The sequence below is a fragment of the Mus caroli genome, unplaced genomic scaffold, assembly GCF_978045245.1.
Source record: "Mus caroli unplaced genomic scaffold, Mus_caroli_1 scaffold_15, whole genome shotgun sequence".
NCBI classification, from domain to species: domain Eukaryota; kingdom Metazoa; phylum Chordata; class Mammalia; order Rodentia; family Muridae; genus Mus; species Mus caroli.
In genome coordinates this window covers 83,752,550-83,770,708 of record NW_028227270.1, presented here as the reverse complement: position 1 = coordinate 83,770,708, position 18,159 = coordinate 83,752,550, and the positions used below count along the sequence as shown (strand labels likewise).

General features: G+C 46.3%; 1 long non-coding RNA gene across 1 annotated transcript; it reads right to left on the bottom strand.

The window, feature by feature from the left end:
- Window positions 1-4,146: 4,146 nt before the first annotated feature.
- Window positions 4,147-12,142, bottom strand: LOC147001021 (uncharacterized). Its single transcript, XR_015045441.1, has 3 exons — window positions 11,976-12,142; window positions 7,046-7,160; window positions 4,147-5,247 (listed from the first exon to the last, which is right to left on the bottom strand). It is a non-coding gene; the product is annotated as an uncharacterized LOC147001021 (long non-coding RNA).
- Window positions 12,143-18,159: the final 6,017 nt, after the last annotated feature.

Below are 18,159 nucleotides of genomic sequence, written 5' to 3'. Positions count from 1 at the left end.
CATTTTGCCTTGGTTTCCCATCCCAGCAATGGGAGCTACAGGCTCGCTCGCTTCCTTTACAAGTGTGTTGTAGAAGAATGTGGGAGGAAGGCCGTTTTGCCTGTACTGACGGATGGAATGTAGAGGGAGTGCAAAATACCATTAGGGCATAATTGTGGGCAAACTCCCAGCCCCACCCTTTAGCAAACCATATTCCTCAGAGACTGGTGTTTTGCCACTTCTCTGCACTGTTAAAACAGTTTAAAAATATAGTGGGCCATTCTCTCCTCCTCCCCCCACCCTCAACCCGGTGCTATTTTTAGTCCACGTTGGTTTATTTCTCCACTGTGGCAGCAGCATCCTTTCCCTTTGGGCATCTGTATCTTTTTTTGGTGCCCCCCACAATATCCCATTACATCTTTCTACTATTTAGAGAGCCCAAAGACTCAGGACTCAGGCCTGCCTGGTCTGCCTGTGCTAGGATTTACCCCAAAGTAGACAGAGAGTCAAACTCAGGAAGGGGGTACAGGGAGCAGGAGTGACAGAAGCAGAGGCATAAATGTCTTGTCATATAGCCACTGAGGAAAGTCTGGAGACATCTGGGAATTTATAGCAACCATTTGCAATGTACCAGTAGCATCACCAGCCTGCGGGGTGAGGAAAGGGGCCTTCATCCCTCGGCTCCTGTCCCCAGACCCTTTTGGTTCCTTTTTCCAGAATGAACACGTGCAACATGGGGCCTCTCAGGCTTTTCTCCTGGGGTAACAGAGGCTGCAGGACTCCGGTGGTAAAGGCAACTCAGTCAAATGCATTCCCAACCTGTGACTGAGATAAGACTCAAATCTTAGACAATAAGAGATAGACACTAGAGTTTGGATCTTAAAAGTCTCCCCGGGAGTCTGGTGTGTTAAGGGTTTTTGTTTGTAACTTGAGTCCTTTTTGCAAGGTTGTAAAGATTTAAAAACTTTTGAAAGGTAGGTAGAGTAAAAGTGAGGTTTGGAGAATGTGCTCTCGATAGGTGGGGTACTGGGACCACTAGCTGAGTCCTCTCTCCTCCTCCTCCTCTCCTTCCTCTCCCTCCTCCTCCTCCTCCTCCTCCCTTTCCTCCTCCTTCTCTACCTTCTCCTCAGCTCCCATCTTCTCTCCTCCTCCCCTCCCTCTCCCTTCCTCTTCCCCTTCTTGGCTGTCAGGAGTTGAGTGGCCTCCTTATCATGGCCTCCCACGGGCTTAAAAACAATGAAGCCCAATGACCACAGACTTCAACCTCCGAGCCAGAACAAACCTTCCTCCTTGGAGGATGCTTATCTCAGCGAAGGCAGACTCTCCAGACCTGCAACCACAGCTGCTTAGGAAGTAAGCCAGAAAGAGCCAAACATCAAGCAAGGCCAGCTCCTCGACAAAGTGAGTTCAAGGCCAGCTTGGACAATTAATAAGACTTTGTCAAAAAAAAAAAATCAAAAGACAGACATAAATCCGTAGAAAAGCTGTATCTTCTGTCAGGTATTTTGTCTCCGTGACAGAAATCTGATTAACACTTCAAACCTCCATCAAGAAAACCAATCCTGGCTCACGTTTCTGGCAATTTCCTTTTGTTCCCATCCTTTCCCAGTCAGTGTTTTATGTGCAGCCAGAGAGAATCAATCATGACAGTGGAGTGTGACACTGCTCCCAGACAGCCCACAGGGTCACAGCACCAAGAAGGGAAGGCCGACTTCCCACTGGGAGGACTGTTTTGCAAGCAGCAATTAAGGAGCTCTTTTTAAACTTGACTTTTGGAGGGGGCAGGGGGCAAGAGTTTCAACTGCTGGCTGTTGTGGTTGGGCCTCAGAACTCATGTTTAGAAACCCCAAACAAAATCTTATTTTACTACGTATATTTATATATGCCTTAGAAAAACAGCAGAGCTGTTTCTTCCTCTGTATTTACCAGCCACTTCAATTACTTCATATTAAGTATGATCCATAGACACCCCCTTCTGGGAGGGGAGGGAACAGAATCTCATTAGAAGCCCTGGGTGGCCTAGAACTCACCAAGTAAACCAGATTGGCCTTGAATTTATGTCAATCCCCTGCACCAGTCTTCCAAGTGCTGCTGGTATTGTAGGAGTGAGGTGACTTGGGGGAAGTACCTGAAACAAGTAACTCTAACCAATTCTGCAAGTGACTGTATTTCTTAATTCTACCTATGTTTTCCTTTTCTTCCACACCTCCTAAGTTATCTTAATTCATCTTGAAATGTGTGTGCCCTGTCTCCTTAGCATGACCTGTACCACCTCCAAATTTCATATGTAGATTCCTGCTCCAGAAGGTGACTGTTTGTGACTTTGAAGGGGTAATAATTATGTTAAAATGATGTCGTGGAAAAGGTGACCTGTGAGCCAGATGTAAGTGACAAGCTACTAAAAAGAGGAAGCTTGGAGAGAGACACCAGAGATGCTCAGGTACCAAGGATAGGCCATGCTGAGACATATCAGGAACCAGTGAGAGACCAGATGGGAAGTCATGTTAGCCAAGAGCAGTCACAAATTCCGCTACACAACTGAGCCACGAATCAGTAAAGAATAGGTGTGAGCCATGGTCAGTGACCAATCATGTCGCTTCCTTCAAAATCTGTTGATGACCAGCCAGTGTTCAGTTCATGCACAGGCAGCAAATGGTAGAGTATATTCCCTTCGTGGCTCCTAATGGCAAACCCATGTGAGGCTTTAAAAACAGAGGGTAATCTAGAGGAAGAATTGTGGCCACAAAGAAAAATGATCATGCTGTAAGTGAACTATAAATGGAATTCCAGAAGGAGTTGCTGGCCCCACGAGCGAAGCTGCTGCTGTCTATTGAGAGATTCTGAGATGAAGCCAGAGGACACAGTTTAAAGATGCTGTGATGGCAGTTCACATTAAAGGAGCTCTGGGGCTATTTCGTGGCGTTGAGAATAGCATGACTTACCCAAACTTAGAAGAGCATGACAACTCACCACACCACAGAAATGGTGTTTGGCCTGTACCATGGGTTTTATGGTGAGGGGAAGGTGCTGTTCAGGTTATTCCCAATAAAAAGCTTCACAAAGAAATAGAAGAATAACCAAGCAGGGCTGTAGAGAGGGAGTGAGTCCTGGTGTTGTAGAGAACAGCATGATGCGACCATAGCTCACCATGCACTGTTACACAGTTGAAGATCTAGGAGAGAGACGTTTATAGACAGAGAAATGGTAATGACCCAAATCATCTAAGTCACACTGTGTTACGCACTGAAATAGCACTCCATTAATATGTGTGAAAAATATACATTAGTAAGAACTGGATAAAATTCTCCAATTAGAGTTCTAAACTATTACCAATATAGATTAAGGGCAACTGCCTTGCCTATGGAAAATTCTAAGAGTGAAAAAAAAAAATCCAGAGTATAGATGGATCTATCAGTTTCTTCTCCTGTGTCTGCTAGCTCAGATAAGAGATTTATTACCAGTTCTTGCTCCATTTTTGAGGCTATAGAGACAGATCCCAGCTATCCATTGTAGATTCTAAATGCATACTCTATAATCAAGTGTCTGGTTGTGCATTGGATACTCCAGACATACATGTGTATCTTTGACTCTAGATAAATATTAATTTTTTCCTAGGCAAGATCACTCTTGTGATCCCAGCTTATGACCTGAGGCAGAAGGACTGAGAGCCCAGGCTCAGCCTGGGTCGCATAGTGAGAGACACTGTTGAAGAGGTGAGAAGGTAATGGGGGCGGGGGGAGGATATTACCACATATTCTTGATCCTCTGTACAATTCTTCTCTATAGACTTTAAGTCCAACCGTCGTTTTCCCCAGTGAAGGGAATGTGAGCAAGGCAGCCATTTGGGTATCTCTACGCTACATTTCTAAGCGTTCTCATGCAGCATACAACCTAAGGGTCAAGAGACTTGGTAGGGGTCTTGATGACGTAACTGAAGCTGAGCTCTGCAAGTGAATATGTTATTATGAGATCTAAAGTGAGCCTGGGGCAGGGTCACAATTTTTTCAATGTCTCTAATGTAATTAAAGATTAAATTGGCTGCTTTTGAATTTCCATTTATATTCACAACCACTAGTAAGAGGATTTTTATTTTAGCAAATTTTCTGAACAGTGATATCATCTTCATTTTAGATTTCATGAGGTCACTCGTAATTTTCTTTGCTGCTTTGTAAAATTGTTCCCCACAATTTCAACTTGTATGGCCCTTTCTACAGTTGTAGGCTACTGTGAAGAGTAAAGACTGTTTGGGACACTGTCTTGGTTAGGGTTTTACTGCTGTGAGCAGACACCATGACCAAGGCAACTCTTATAAGGACAACATTTAATTGGAGCTGGCTTACAGGTTCAGAGGTTCCGTCCATTATCATTAAGGCAGCAACATAGCAGCATCTAGGCAGGTATAGTGCAGGAGAAGCTGAGAGTTCTACATCTTCATCCGAAGACTGCTAGCAGAATACTGGCTTCCAGGAAACTATGATGAGGGTCTTAAAATCCACACCCACAGTGACACACCTACTCCAAGACCATACCTACTCCAGCAGGGCTACACCTTCTCATAGTGCCACTCCCTGGGCCAAGCATATACAAACCATAGCAGACACTGTGACAGAGATCCCTACACGTCTGCTTATGATCATTTGACACACACATGGTGGAGTTGTGTAGGGAATCCAAAGGCCAAGGTATAAGGCACACTCTGCTGTTAAACTGTCATGTGCTGTTTCAGGTCATTGAGAAGGTGTTTCTGGAAGCATGGCTACCCCTCATCTATCAGAGGGGCCCTTGTTGTGTTCATAGAGGCCCTCTGATAAAGCAGAAACCATCTTTTACAGGCCCCAAGACAGGTTCAAGGAGGGTGGGAAGTATGAGGTGGATATTTGGTACAACTGTGCCAGTCATGGAGACCATTTGAGAAGAGCAAACTGTACTGGTCGTGAGGACCATTTGAAAAGCAGCCACCTTCAAATGGCAGCCACCTTCTTTCCATCATTGTATAACATCTAAAGCACTAATGATCCTCCACTGTGAACGCTAGGCAGCTGCATTCTGTATCTTTGTCCTATCTCGTGTGAGGTCATTTCTAGGGAGTAAGCCATCACAATAGGCCTTGGAAGACTTTCTGAGCATGAAAAATATTAATGAACCATCCATGTTGTCTTCAAATCCCAGCAACGGTCACTGCTAGCATGCCCCGGCTTTGCTGGATTCTGCACCCAGCTCTTGCACAGCTAAGGCAGAGTGGAATCTGGAGGATCCAGCCAGTGAGATCTGCTCAAGGAAGGAACAGGATGGAAAGAAGAAAGGGATGAGAGAGGGAGGGAGAGGGGAGGAAAAAAAGGAAGAAGGAAGGTCTTAAATAAGACAATGAAATACTGTCTTTATCAGACCTTGTGTATCAGCACATTGACTTTAATTCACAAAACAGCGTAGAGCTTTAAGAGTTCTAGAACTTTCTACCCTCTTCACAACCCCACTTGTGCGAATACCACTGCAAACATTGATGTGTGCGCACATGTATGTTCATATGTGTTTGTGTGTGAGTGCAAATCTATCTTAGTAGACTCCAGGCTGCTTCAGAAAGGATGGATTTCCACTCTACCCAGAGATGTCCCAGACAATTCTGATTGGGGGGGGGGGGGGGGGCTGGGGAGTGGGGGTGGGAAAATGTTCCCTTCATCCTTTCACCCTCCTTTAACTACTAGAACCAGAAGGGTTTGGAGGCCATGAAGTCATATTTATGGCCTTCTCCTCCTCAACCAGATCCACGACCCCATGGGAACCGCGGAGGAACACACGCCTTTTCGCCTGTCGCAACATCCTCCACACCCATCCACCTCCCCACCCACTCTGTTTCTACGCATGCGCATTCAACTTCTTGCCCTCGCTCGGTCACCTCTGTTACCAAAGCCTCCACCCTTTACTTTCCTAAATCAAGGAAATGAATGCCTTCCCAATGGGCCCCGAGTTTTTATGATGTACTGTTTGGATAATAAAGTCCTAACAGAATACCCGGAAGTCATGGAATATACTCTTTAAACATAGCAGCCAGTTAAGCCTTGGAAAAGCCTTAGGATTCTCAACAATGAGTTTTTTTGGAGGCGAGACCAGACAAGAGACCTAGCTTCTCCTTGAAAGTAACATTTCATTTGGAGACCACCAGCTCTAGACGATGCTAAGAATGTTTATCTGAAAGTCCTGGGTAAAAAGGTCATAGTGCATTTGTGCCTTGGCCCTGGAAAGAAGACGGGCCCATGTTTTCCATTCTCCTAAAATGCCCACTCAGGACTTGCCTCGTGCAGCCCACGTGGCTTCCTGCCCATATTTAACCATTTTGCAAGGACACAAGTCAAACTGAAACACGATCCTCCCTGATGACCTTCTCTTCACTTAGAGCTGCAAAGACTGTTCTCAAGTAAAGTCCCATTCACGGGTCCTAGGGAGTGGGGGCTTCAGTGGATCACCTTGTAGAGAACGCAGGCGGGCCTATGATAATCGTCACTCAGAAGGGAAAAGTTGGACATTTGCTCAGGACACCAGAAAAGCCAGTCAATCCCTAGATTAGTGGTCAGTGAGGCTCTTAAGTGTCATTATGCTCCCCTCCCCCGACATAAGAGTGAATGCCCAAAGCCACACACCAGATAGAATCATGGCTAATGTCCTGCTCATAAATGTGGCTATTGAATTCAGTAGTATGTGATAGACAAATTTGGATTCCAAGTGCACAATTGTAATAAGTATACTCAGGAGTTTGGTAGCTTTAGCATCAGTTCCATTGGCCGTGATGTAAGGCCCATCATAGTACCAAATAGAAACCCTTGGAAACACCCCAATATGTCAAGGCAGTAAATAAAAGTCATACATTCTGGGAAAGATGGAGGGTATTTGTATGAGCATGAAAAGCCTCACACTCCCGATCCCAAGTTAGGAAGTCCAGTACCTGGAACACCTTATTTGTTCCTGCCAGCAGCAGACCCCACACCTGGGAACACTGACCCCTTCTGTACATTAGACAACACTGAAGGGTGTTTATGTGGAGCCTTAAAGTTCAAAGCAAAGACAAACATACCTGCCTCTGGAGTCATGTGACTTGGTGGAGTCTTTGGGTCTGGAGTTATCAGTAAAGGGATCAGACGAATTTTAGGATGGAAGCCTGTCTTCCATGTCCTATCCTCAAAGGGGCCCTGGTAAGAGCAATCAGGGAGATATCACACAGCAAGAAATGCTCTCCTTTCTGCACAGCTTAAACTTTGGGCTAGCACGATGTCTCCACATCCATTGTAATTAAGAGCAAATCTGAGCATGGTGGCTCAATGCCTTTAATTCCAGTAATGGGGAGACAGAGGCAGGTGGATCTCTGTGAGTTTGAAACCAAGAGTTCCAAGACAGCCAGGTCTACAAAAAAAGATCCTTTCTCAAAAAAATAAAACAAACCAAAAAGCATATCTGGATTGGTAGACCCCTTGACACCTCAGAATCAAGGTTAACAAGCTCAGGGGATTTCCTGACTCACAACACAAAGCCTGCAGAGGGCATGATGGACAATGCTTCCTGGACCAGGGCAAGAAGAGACGGTGCTTGGTCATTAGGAAGAATCTTCATTAAACACATTAAACACATGTGTACATTAAACACATATGTAAGTACATCTTGTCTACCTAAAATTCTAAATCATTAGATTTGAGCATCTTGTTTAGCAATTTTCTCTAAATTTAAATATCCCATCCCTGAAGGAAAATTCTTGTAGGGCACAGGGGCTTGGGGTAAAGGTGTCATAAAACAACTCACAAGTCTCAAGAAGTTCCTGAAATCAACAAGATACACAGAACTCTTCCTGACAATAAGCAATGGCTGGGAGAGGAGAATCTCAAATCAGGAGAACTATATTGAGAAGATTTTCAGGCCTATTAATGCCTGTACATCATGGAAAATGCTGTGGAGATATAGCTCTTCTGAGTCTACACCTAGGCTAGAGTTGTCTTTTTGATGATGCAGCTTCTTTTGAGCTACTCCCTGCCCCTGTGAGTCACCTCTCATTATTCTACTCTAAGTAAGCCTAATGAATTCATTGGTTCACCAAGTTGAGCGTTGGTTACACCATTGCTTTGCTCTGTTTTGGGTTCTGTCTTGGGGTAAGTAGACATTTGTCTTGAGTCTCCTTAGGAAATGTGTCACCTAGCATTTGTCCACTCAACTCTAAGTTGGTCTGTCTCTGTATTTCAAACAGGCTGTGAATTTTTCCATATGTTCTTAAAATATCCTTTTCATTAAAACAGCAGATTCACAAAAATAAATAGCTTTCTAGAATTAATCAATAACATTTGTTGTGCTTTAATGTGAGTAAGAATTGTGCTAGACACCACAGACACAAAAAAGACAAGCCATAAAGTATACTGAATGCAACTTGGTGTTTAAACTCATAGAGATTTGAGATGGGGGTAAGAGCCTGTCCAATGGCTCTGTGCTGCCTTTCCCAAGTAAAGTGATGCTACGGGCACCAGAAGAACCATAATTCTTTTGAGGTGGTTATTTAGTGATATTTTTCAGCTACCCTCCAAAGCCAAGGTTCTTCTTCTCTTAGGCTTCTCTTTGACCTGTTCTTCATTAACCAGAGGTTCCACAGGATGCCTGTGAAATGACAGAAGAGACTCCTGGGTCTGCCTGTCCCAATGGTCTAGTCTGAAACCACCACATTATAATTGAATTACCAATCAGACAATCTTCCTTTCTGCTTATTCTCATCCTAGAATCTGACTTCAATTAAAGGGTCTTTATCATAAAGAATTCTCTCAGCCACACCCTATAGATCATAGTGAGAGAACTATAAAAGAAGCTCATCTGGAAGAAAGTATGAACCATCATGGGTAAGATCAAGGCCCTGGGCCGTCCTGGCTTTTATTTGCAATTCTGATTGGAATAAGCAAGGAGTCTGTGAATGTGGATTTCCTAGTTCATTTCTCATTCTGTGTCCTACAAACCTCAAAGACGCTCGCTCATCATCAGGCAGAATGTAGGAGAGGAAAGCCAAACCTCAGGTATAGTGAGTGAGCAGCACAGAGAGCCCATCTCCCCTTCAAGAACTGCTGATCGCTAAGCTAGTTGTGCTGACCCTCGCCCTTGGGAGGCTGAGGCAGGTGGATCTCTACGGGTTCAAGGCCAGGCTGGCTCACAAGCACCAGGCCCAGTCAGTCTACACAGTGAGACTCAGTCTCTGGGAAAGAAAGAAAGAAAGAAAGAAAGAAAGAAAGAAAGAAAGAAAGAAAGAAAGAAAGAAAGAAAGAAAGAAAGAAGAGAGAGAGAGAGAGAGAGAGAGAGAGAGAGAGGGAGGGAGGGAGGGAGGGAGGGAGGGAGGGAGGGAGGGAAGGAAGGAGAGCTTTTGGGCTGCTTCTAGAAACTTGGGCTGCTTCTAGAAACTTGGCAGGAATTTGACATTGGGACAGGACATAGAAGAGGGCTCAGATATTTTGGTGATCCTGATAAGCCCCCTTGAAACAGTGATCATGAGACTTTGTTTATTGCTTTGTTTGTTCCTCGACTTATAGTTGATCTTATTCTTTGCATGTGCTTAGAACGGTATAAAAGCAGGCTGGAGAAAGATAAACCCGCTTTAGCCTCAGCACTGGTTGGAGTCATGCTACAATGTTGTCTAATTGGAATCACGTTATAATGTTGTCTGATTGGAATCACGTTATAATGTTGTCTGATTGGAGTCACGTTATAATGTCTGATTGTCTTTTTCTTTTCAATCCTCACTCCGTCCCTTGAGACCCGGTTGACTGACTGAGCTGGCTTGGTCAATAAATAAAAACCGTCTGCCAAGGCTGGCAGATACAGATTGGGACACACCAGGTTTGGGCCCTGTCCACACGTGGAATCTGTGTCAATGTCCCTTAGCTCCTGGTAGTCCTTACACAAAGTCTGTGCAAAGAAACTCTCTCGTAGAGCTCAGCATCTCTCATGACCATGTGTAACAGTCACTTTATCCATTCTCTTTAGGCTTCCTTTAGGTCTTCATGTTGCTGTGGCTTAGCTGTGTGTCACCCTTTAAAAGGCTGCTGTATTGGAAGCTTGGCCCCCAGCTTAAGGTAATACTTGAAAGTGGTGAAATCTTTAAGAGGTGGATCCTGATAGGCAGTTAAGCTCTTGCATGAGGATATTAGCTTTTAGGTGGTTGCTGGTTTGGTTTGGTTTGGTTTGGTTTGGTTTGGTTTGGTTTTTGCTTCCTGGAGCCCAGCAGCTTCATCAGCATGCACATGCTTGAGTTCAGCAAAACCAAGTGACGATGGACTGAAATCATGGACCAACGTAACCTTCTGCTTGTTATAAATTCATCAGCTCGGGTGCTCTGTGATGGTAATGGAAAGCTGACAGATACACAGATGGTGGTTAAATGCCATGTGCTTGTAAGGAGGTTCTAAGGATGTAGCCTTGGATCTGAGCAGCAATGTCTGAGAAAGCAAAACTCAGGAGGTACCCAGTCTGAGGACAAAACTGGAATCTAGTCTTCAGCGTTGCCAGTCCGATTTCTAGCTTAGTGGCTCAGGGCACTGAACCAGGCTCTTGGCAGGGGTTTTGCACAGCATTGACCTGGCACCCTGTGAGATCAGAAAGGGGAAGTGCTAGGCTGAGACCCATGCAGAGATGAGATGCTCTCGTGAAGGAAGTGGGAGGAGAGCTGGCAGCTTGAGGAAGAAGCCAACTTGCTGAGAGATGTTTTGTGATTTAGAAAAGACATAAGGCAATTTTTTTTTTATTGAAAAAAAGAGAAAATGAAAAATCCATTGGTGAGAAAAAGACCAAAATGTACAGAGAAAGAATCAAGGAGGGGGTCAACGTTCCATCGTTCCATGGTCAAGGAGGGTAGAAATCCAGCCATGGGAAGATGTTTATTTTCTAAGAAAGGAGAAGGAGGCAGACTGGGAAATGTGGAGAATGTCAAGGATGGGGGCAGGAAATGCAGGAAGCTCGCAACAGATGGCCTCAATCTTCTAAGTGAGAAAAGAGGCAGCAGTCAGCTGGGTGCCGATGGGGGAGACTGGACTGGAGAAGTCCCTAATGGCCACGGGGGTCTGGGCTGGGTCCTAGGCTAGCCACAGCTGCGCTTCTCAAGCCTGCCTGTAAACGGAGTGGCAGTGCAGATTCCCAGACATGCATTCTGCAGAACTGGGGTGGCCCGAAATCTATGCCATCAGGATGGGCTCGGAGAACACTTGCCTCTTTAGAGAACCTCGCCAGTGTGAGAACCGTTGCTCTCAAGGAGACCCATAAACAACTGGGAAGCATGACCCTGAGGGATCGCTTTGAATCCCTGCCTCGGCCAAACTCCTCCACCAGGAAGCTGTAGGGAAGAAAACCAGAGGTGGGGGTTAACTGTGTGCCTGTGTATTTATCCAGGAGGGAGGAGTCTAACCAGGTCTGCCCAGGAAGGCGAGGTATATCCGGAAGGGAGTGATCTAGCTAAGGCAGCAGAGCCTAGCAAATAGGGTGTGGCCTGGCCAGGAGGGTGGAACTGAGTCAGAAGGCAGAAAACACAGTCTCCAGAAGGGGCAAGGTCTTGGAAGGGATAGCATGGGCGGCGAGGGAGTCCAGTGAGGGATGGTGTCTAGCCAGGAAAATGGAACTGAACCAAAGGAGGACAGACAGGACTATGAAAGAGAACGGTCTCTCCAGAGTGGTGTGGTTGGAATGTTGCATTCGCCATGCTTGACCTTGGACCACCCATAGCAGAGACCAAAGGCAAGAGAGTTCTGCTAGGCTATGGGCAAAGTCAAGACAGAGGAGCCAGGGGAGATGAAGAAGTGGGGAGGAGGTGGAATCTCGGAATTGGGGGATGGGATAGGCAGGTAGTCCCCATCAAGCGAGGGAGGGCATACTCCCATGAGCACACTGCTTAGACCAATTGCATCCTGCTAAGGTAGAAATTTACTGTAGAGGGAAATTAGATTTATATGGCAATAAACACATTCTACTGATTTGTAAGAAATGGAGAAAAAACTCACCACCACCAGCAGCAGCAGCAGCAGCAGCAAAAGCTCGCAAAAATTTTTCTGAAGCTGTTTCCCAAGATTCATGTCTTTCCATGATGAGGCCCGTTTAAGAAAACGAGCTGAGAAGATCCTTTGGCTTAGGACATGGCTACCTGGCTTGATTCCGCAGACCTCCTCCCCAGCACCTCCGCCTGATGGCCTCAAGAGGGCGCTGCTTCACTTCCTAAACTCCCCAAAGGCAGCTGATGCCCTTGGGAGGCCTCGCCCTCAGTGTTCCTGCAGACATTTAAAGGGGAACACGCACAGAAAGAAACAAAAATACAGTTTAATGCCTTAGCCCCTTACACGCGGTCCTCACAGGAACAACGGTAACACCAACTAGGAGCTTGCAGAATACGCCGCGTCCCCACCACTACCCCGACAGGCTTCTGTTTGAAATTATCAACATCTTAACAAGGTTCTCCTGGGACCTCTCTATACAAATCCACTTTGGAGAAGCAATGGCCTCGCCAACAAGGTGCTATTTCTTGATTGTCTGCCTTTTCCTCCCCCCCCCCCCAACAACTTGGGCACTGCCTCTATAGCAGCCACCCCCAAGAACATTCTCTCAGACCTTACCACAGCTTAAACTCAACATTTAGTCTGTCCTTTCCAATAGGAAGGTGTTTCATCTTAAGAAGCTAGGGTTTTGTTTTGGTTATTTTGTTTCTGCTTTTGTTTTTTTCTTAAGAATTATAAAGTTATTTTTGCTGTGACTTTAGTTACTTTTCTTGTGGCTGTGACAAAGTATCTGACCTTAAAGACACACCTTAAAGGAGGGGAGGTTTATTTTGGCCCATCTTCAGAGGACAGTCCATCTCCACAGGAAGGCATGGCAGAGACTCAAGGTAGCAGATAATCTTGGATGAGGTACAGACGTGGACAGGCCTAAGACAGGACTGAGCTGCAATTCTCCAGGCCGGTCCCCCCTGCCCCATCCTCCAGCTGAATCGTAGTTTTCAACGGTTCTAAAGCTTCCTCCAACAGCTGTGGGCCAAGTGTTCAACATAGGAGCCCGGAGGTGGGGGGAGCGGGCATGGCGGGGGACATTACAGGCTTAAACTATAACAAAACCCCAAAACTGAATGCTTCAAAATTAACAGCATTTCTCCATCTTCTGGCTTTTATGAGTCAGGAATCTAGGTGTGGTTTAGCTGGAGACCTCTGACAGAGGCTGCAGTCTGCATAGGTTTGGGGCCTTAGTCACGCAGGGCTGTACCAGAGGGCAGCTTGTGTGAATTCCAGCTCACTCACCGGGAAGTCGGCAGGCTTTAGGACATCACTACCTCACTTCCCTGTCACTGAGCCATCCATCACTGTTAGCCATTGTCCCTCAGAGCAAGAACGCTGCAAGGGCTGGGGAAGGGACCCAGAAGCCAAGCAAGAGAAACAGGACATAAAAGCTTGGAAGTACCCTCCCATCAACTCTGACACATGCTCCTGGTTAGGTCTGAGTCATTAGGCACAGCCCAGGCTTAAGGGGAGAGGATAACACAAAATCCGAAATGCCAGGAATTGGGGCTCACAGGACCATCTTTCAGGGAGTGATGTCACAGCTAGAGCCATGCCTCAACAAGGCAACTGCATCAGCATACAAGAGCATGACCTCCACTGTCACAGCCAAGGATGTCCTACAACCTGTAACAGGACGTTGATTCTCCTTTAACCATGGCTTCCCAAGTGACTGTACATTAGAATATCCAGGGAACTAAAAAGAACAAATGCCCACGTCCTACCCAAGACCCTTGAACCAGGCAGGTGTGGGCCATTTGCTTGATTTTTCTGTTTCTTTTAAAATCTCCTGCCTGATTCTTTTGCGCAGTTGGGGGTGAGATGGAAAAAAAAAACCCAAATGATAAATAATTGTTGGGCCTGTGGTGATAGTCACTGAGGGAGAAGATGTAGGGCCTGGCAGCTTAGATTTCTGTGAGAGACCAGTTGGGAAAAGGAAAAGAATCCAGGGAGATAGAGAGGGGGGGGGGGAGGGAAGGAGAGGGGAAGGCAGAGAGGAGAGGGGAGGGGGAGAGGGGGAGGGGGGAAAGGGGGCAGGGGAGGAGAGGAAGAGGGGGAGGCAAAGGGGAGAAAGGGGGAGGGGGAGGGAGGAGGGAGAGGGAGGAGGGAGAGCGAGAGGGAGAGATTGGCCTTAAGGAATCCTGGGATATTTGGGGGATAAGCAGATAAAGAGTGACAAGAGATGAGGAAGTTGTTACAATTGCCACCAAAACAAGGCCACCAGAGAGTTGCAATGCCGATGCCAGGTGACACTTGCAAGAGAGACAAGGGGGTAGGGGTAATTGAGTCATGCTCCTCTCCCAGCACTTGTGGGAGGCTGAAGCAGGAGGATTGCTGCCTTCATGGGCAACCTGAGCTAGAGAAGAAGCCCCAGGTCCTCGAGACCCCCGTATCACCACAAACAAACAGTAACAATAAACTAGAAACTTATCTGGAGCCAGTCGGGGAAGGCCACACACTGTGTGTGACTCCAGCCACACGATGTTCTGAGAAAGGCCAAACCAAGGAGACAGGAAAGATCCACTATTGCCAGAGGCTTAGGGGAAGCAGGGGAGGGGCGACTGCAGCTTAACGGGGATGGGTATCTTTTTTTTTTCTTTTAAGTTGTTATGCTGTGTGAGTGTGTGTGTTGTGTGTACATGTCTGTGTGTTACTGCATGTTCCCACTTACATGCAGAGGCCAGGGCATCCTGCTGAGTACCCAGCCGTCTATCATTCTCTGCCTCCTTCCTTTGAGTCAGGTCCTCTCTCTGTACCTGGAGCTTGGCTGGTGTCCAGCAAGCCCCAGAAGTCTGTCTGTCTTTGCTTCCTCACCACACCAGGGCTCTAGGAGAGCATGTGACTACCCCCAGCTTCTTATGTAGCTGGGGGGGATTTGAACTCAGAGCCTCATGCTTACGTTGCAAGTATTCTTATCCCCTAAGCCCTGGTAGACTCGTAGCTTAATTCACTCTCTGTGAACCCATAAACGGAACAACACCAAGACAGAGCCCCGCTGTAAACTATGGCCTTTGTGTGATCACAGTCTGTCGATGTATTTATCAGTTGTGACAAATCAATCACTCCTGTTAGGATGGCAATAATGGGGGAGGGTGCCTGAGGGTTGTGTGGGGAACCTCTGTGCGTGCCCCTTTTCAACTGTGTGTGAGCTCGAAATGGCTCTAAAAGAAATAAAGAATTTAAAGAGATCAAAAGTTGAAAAGGGAGTGTGTTGACTTTTCTTGTCCTTCGCTATACCTGCTGGCTTCAAAGAAATATGAGCCAGAAACACAGAAGACTCAGCAATAGAAACGGCCCTTATCCTTCACCCCATGGTCTATAGACAGAGAAGCTCAGAGCTGGAGCCAGTCCTCTCGCTTTTTACCTCATCATTTCATTTCATAGATAAAGAAAACAGGGCACAGAGAAGTCCCTCGGGGAGAGGAGAAGAGTCGATGCTGGGATTAGAACTAAGCTCCTCCAGTGTGAGCCCACGGTTCTGATCACAGGCCACATGTGCACAGAACATCTCTTTTTCCTAAAGCAAAAAAAAAAAAAAAAAAAAAAACAAACCTCCTTTGTGGAAAGAATAGGTGCATGCATATTTAAATGTGATTGTGTACCACCAGCAAGTAGGTCAGTGTTTAATTCTCTCTAAAAATCATCAGGTCAGTGGGTTGAATACGTTCACCAGAGTTTAACAAACTCTCAGCCTGAGCCACACCTACTTGGAGAAAGGAGAGACTTGAGAAGGGCCATTAGTAGCCCCTGGCTGAAGTGGCTCTGTCCACAACAGTAAAGGGCTCCATTCTTCAGGCAAAACTAACCTTGACTTCCCCTCCCTACCCCTAGCCTGCCCAATCTGTATCTTGGCCACAGTTCTTACTCCCAGGAACTGGGTCTCTCCCATCCTGTTGCCATGACCACGAGCCTCACCCAAAGCATACCAACACTGCAGTGTGCACAGATCTTTGGCCAGAGGCCAGGCAGATGCAGAGCAGTTGGGGGTTGGGGTGAGGGAGTGTCCTTCTCTAAGAGCTATTGGTCCAAGACTGGTAGGGGCCTCTTTCTCTCCTGTCAGCTTGGGTCTTTCAGGGCTGTCCACTTGGCTGCCCAGCTGTGAACGAGCAGTGGTTGCTAATTTCTCTCCCCTGCACCAACTACTCAGAGCCTCTATCCCAAAACTTAAACAAAGAGCTAAGCGAGCTGTTCCCAGGGCTCCGGATACTGGCTGTTTACCAAACACTGAAAACTACCAGTTGCCACCAGTTCCAAACCTCTAAGCTCTTAAGAGAGCATGAAGAATGTTGTCCCTAGAGTTCTAGGCCTATTCCCGATGCTCCAGCCTGTTCTTTTTCCACCGTCTCCATCCTGTGATCTAAAATGGCTCTCCCAGAACTCAAAGACAGAGGGAGCACAGATCACAAATCAGCGGAGAACGGAGAGCCAATCTCTCCTAAAACAAACAAAGAAAACCCTTCCCGGGTGTGCAGCACACCATGAAAGCATGGGTCATCCCTGGATCTCGTTTGTTTTGGCGAGATGCTTGAGCTCGCTACAACTACAGAGAAGGGGAGAGCATCAGAAGTGGCCCATGAACAGCAGCAACACTCTCAACGGACATCCCTCCCTCCCTCCCTCCCTCCCTCCCTCCCTCCCTCCCTCCCTCCCTCCCTCCGGATACACAGTCTGCTCTGTCAGCCCCAGGATGCTCCTTGGAATTCTCCGTTGTGAGAACGCATCCAGAGGCACCTTATGTGAGGCAGTGAGGATGGTGCCCTTCACAGGGTGAAGTGGCTTCCCCTCCGCCCCTCCAATAAGGTGCACGCCAAGTGAGAAGGCAGAGTGCTTGCCCATTGTGTCCTCGCATTCAGAGGAGGGGGGACACTGATCCTCTCTCTGCCTAAAGAGTCTTTGCTGGCCTTTGTTTCATGTTTGCTAATATGCTATAGAACTAAAAAATGATAATTAAAGTAATATTTAGATTCAAATGCTTTGGAAAGGAAAGTATTTAGCTCTTCTTTAAAAGTAATATAAAAATGAATAAATAAAAATAATACAGAGGCTGGGCTTGGTGAAATACACCTATGATCTCACACCAGGGAAGCAGAAACTACAGAACGCTAAAAGTTCAAAACCAGCCTGGTCCCTAGAGCCAGCCCAGGCCACCTGTATAGTGAGACCTTTTCTCTAAGAATAAGTGAAAATTAAAAGTAAGATGCAGAGGAATACTCCTTTAAAGCAGATGTAAATATTACCATAAATAATAACCCTAAGGTCAACGAGGAATGTGCCAAGTGATCTGTGGCTTTAATTTATCACTTCTGTGCCTAAAATAAAACAAAGACCAAAAAATTAAAACAAACAAACAAAAACAACAGTTGAAATAATTTCTTCACTCTATTATTTAGATTCAAATGTTTAAAAATTGGTTTAGTTTTGACACTAGAAGCTGATTTATCTCTAAAGCTGGCAAAAATGGTTTTTTCTAAAGCCTTGAGAATAAACTTTAATATTCAGATTACACAATAAGTCAAAGTCACCAACCAATTTCACTACCACCGACTTTTGCTCTTCTAAGAGCAACAGATACAGGGGCTGAAACAGGCTGAAAACACAACGATTCAAAAGGACAGCATGCACCCTGCTTCCCCGATGAAAGACATCAGCTGGAACACGCCCTAGATGATGTGCCGCAGGGTCCTGGCAAGAGGTGCCACCAATTCCACACTTAGCCTAACAGTCTCATCCCATGGGCCCATGGGTCTCAGTCTTTAACATCAGTCCAGTTTATTCAAAACGGACTCCTTGTTTTTAGGAGGAAGATTTACATAACTAGAAGCTGAGTCTTGGGTAAATCCCCAGCCCGGGATTTAAAAAGGCAGACCTGAAATTGTTTGGGAACCACTGTCACCCTCGTGAGACACAGGGTCTTTTGAAGGACAGCGGCAACTGAAGATGTCTGACACGGGTGAAGGTTGCCATCATAATGTCGGGATGGTTTCTCTCTCCGAGGCACATTCATTATCTCTCCATCCCTGGCATTTGCAGGCACAGCACTGAGTCTCACCCATGTCCCCGAGGGACAGCTGCTCCAGGATCCACCCAGCAGCTGAGCGACAAGATGAATAGTATTTTCCACTTCGAGCAAAAAGAAAAACAGGCA